We start from the raw sequence: 3,344 nt of genomic DNA, 5'->3' as shown, positions 1-3,344 counted from the left end.
GGGGAGGGAATAGGGAGCCAGGGGGCTGCAGCAAGTGAACAAAGCTGTCTAACAAGAGTTTTGACCTTCATTCTAGAAAAGCAAACAACCTGCAGTAACACCCAGCTGCCCTGGCCTCTCTGTGTCCTTCCATGCCTTCCCATTGGCTGAACCCAACCAGAAGCTACACTTGGAATCACTGACTTTTTTTTTTTTTTCTTTTGGTACTGGGGTTGAACCCAGGGGTGTTGGACACTGAGCTAGATCCTCAGCTGTTTTTATTTTGAGGCAGGGCTTGCTAGATTGCCCGAGTAGCTGGGATTGACACTTACAATGATTCCTAGAACTTCAGACACAGCTTTCTCCTGGGATCAACAGGCCTGTGATCAACAGCATCCCAAATACCACTGTCCAGAGCCCCCAGGCAACCCTTCACGGAATGTTCCTGGGTGCTAAGGGAAGGTGAGACACCCTCAGAATCCCACCTGCTTCAGTTGCACTCACGATATGCCTGAGAAACACAGAGATCCACGCAAGTGAGAGTAGGGTTTGTTTTTTTTTTCTGCTTTGAAAAATGGATATGTTAGCCAGGTGCACACACCTGTTATCCCAATGGCTCCGGAGGCTGAGGCAGGAGGATCCTAAGTTCAAAGCCAGCCTCAGCAAAGGTGAGGTGCTCAGCAATTCAGTGAGACCCTGTCTCTAAATAAAATACAAAATAGGGCTGGGGATGTGGCTTAGTGGTCAAGCACATCCAGACTATAAACAAACAAATAAATATGTATATATACAATTTTATAGAGCAAAGCTCATATTTTTATACTTTAATAATATGCTATCCTTGATCTGTTTCCACTTCAAGAATTACGGATAAACATAATCACCTGATACACCTAATATGACCACAATATGGATACTCATAATTAATTTAGATCATTTCCCAAATTCCGCCATTATGAATAAAATGTTCTTTTTTCGTGGTGCTGGGGCCTTGCAAGGCAAGCACCCTACCAACTGAGCAGCTATATCCCTAGCCTCTAAAATGTTCTATTACCAAAGAGAGCTTTGGGCAGAGATTGTCACCTATGCCAATATCCATTATCCTCTTTTTCCTTCTAGCTAGTCACGTGGCCTTTTCTTTCTTTCTTTTTTGCAGGACTGGGGATTGAACCTAGGGCCTCATACATGCCAAGCAAGTCCTCTATCACTGAGCTCATCCCAGCCCTTTTTATTTATTTATTTATTTATTTATTTATTTATTTATTTATTTATTTTTGGCTCTGGAGATTGAAAACAGGGGTGCTTTACCACTGAGCTACATCCCCAGCTCTTCTTGTTTTCTCTTTTGAGCCTGAATCTTGCTAAGTTGCTGAGGCTGGTTTTGAAGTTGTGATCCTTCTACCTCAGCCTCCCAAGTGGCTGAGATTACAAAAGTATACCTGCTTACACATCCAGTCATGTGGCCTGTTTTAAGTAAAGATTAAATTCCCCCAATTCTCTTGCAGCTAGCTGAGGACACACGACAAAGTCAAGGCCAATGAAATGGAAGCAAAAATGTTGCAAGGGCAGATTCCAGGCAAATGCCTTCCAGAGACATTCTGGTATGCCCCCACGCCCTCCTACAAGAGAAGAGGAGCTTCGGTGAGGGCAGGTGATGAGGGGATAGGGAAAACACTGTGAGTGGACCATGTGATGCCCTCAGACCACTATGCCATCTGAGCCCTCATTGCCATCATCCTGATTTGGAAGATGCTGCTGTTGCTATTGCTTTTATTATTGTCATTATTTTGTTGACGTTGTTGTTACTATTTTAGTGCTGGGGATTGAACCCAGGGGGGCTTTACCACTGAGCTACATCCACAGTCCTTTTTATTTTATTTTTTTTAGAGACACCCGGCTGAGGCTGGCCTCCAACTTGTGATCTTCCTGCCTCAGCCTCCTGAGTGCTGGTATCACAGGAGAGCACCACTGCTCCCAGCTCTGTAAGAAGCTTTTAATATATTTTTTTTTATTTTCAAATTTTTTTACTTTATTGCCTCATAATTTAAAAAAACCCCAAAAAACTAAATTATACATAAGTATTTAGAATAAAAATTATTAGCCAGGTGCAGTGGCACACATCTGTAATCCCAGAGGCTCAGGAGGCTGAAGCAGGAGGATCATGAGTTCAAAGCCAGTCTCAGCAGTTTAGCAAGGCTTTAAGCAACTTAGCAAGACCCTGTCTCAAAAATATAAACAAGGGCCTGAGATGTGGCTCAGTATACAAGCGCCCTTGGGCTCAATCCCTTGTACCAAAAAGAAAAAGAAAAGAAAAAAGTCTAATTTTAAGTCTCTGAGGGGCTGGGGATGTGGCTCAAGTGGTAGCGCGTTTGCCTAGCATGCGTGAGGTACTGGGTTCGATTCTCAGCACCACATACAGAGAACACAAAAGCTTACCCAAAAGATATTGTGTCCACCTAAAAAAACTAAAAAATAAATATTTAAAAAAAAAAGTCTCCTCTGAGATTCAAGGGAAATTCTTATCTGTGAGCCCCTATACAAATAAAAAAGAAGTTACATACTTGAAAGATGCATTGGCACAGGGTAAATACACCCATTCCAAAAGAGAGGAAAAAGAAAGTAGAAAGGAGGGATCAGACCAAAGCAAGACAGTAACCCAGCAGGGCAAACATTAAATTTTAAGGTCCATGTATGGCATCCTGGGCACACTGTGGCAGGAAGTGGGCCTCCAAGGGCTGGAACAGCCTCGCCCAAGAAGCTTTTAATATTTCACCAGGAAAATACTTTTTTTCCTTTAAGTTAGTGATTTTTGAAAATGCGTGGTCTCTGAGTATACCTTCATCATTTCATGGCCCCCTCCACCCCCTTATGACACATCTCTCTAATTTTACACTGAAGTTAGTTAGAAAGTGAGAACAGATATCAAGCCAAGTCTTATTTATATCAATCTGTGGTACAAAGTCCCCAGGAGTATGAATAATCTAACATGAAAGGTAATTTTTTTTTGGGGGGGGGCGGGGCAGGGAGCCCAGGAGCATTTTACCACTGAGCTACATGCCCAGTTTTATTTCATATTTAGAGACAGGGTCTCCCGGAGTTGCTTAGGGCCTTGCTAAGTTGCTGAGACTGGCTTTGAACTTGGGGATCCTCCTGCCTCCTACATGAAAGGTAATTGAAAATGTGGATTTGGCTCTGGAACGTGTCCCTTAATCCAGCAGCACACATTTTCATTGGTGGAGAGAGGAAGTGAATGAACTTTTTTTCTTTTTTAAATCAGCTTAATGAGGGGTAGTCGCACCCACTTTCCGCGCACAGTTGGACGTGTTATGAGCAATGTCCACACCCATGAGAACACCACCACAGTC

This window comes from Urocitellus parryii, chromosome 8 (assembly GCF_045843805.1).
Source record: "Urocitellus parryii isolate mUroPar1 chromosome 8, mUroPar1.hap1, whole genome shotgun sequence".
Taxonomy (NCBI): Eukaryota; Metazoa; Chordata; class Mammalia; order Rodentia; family Sciuridae; genus Urocitellus; species Urocitellus parryii.
Note: the sequence above shows the minus strand (reverse complement) of the source record.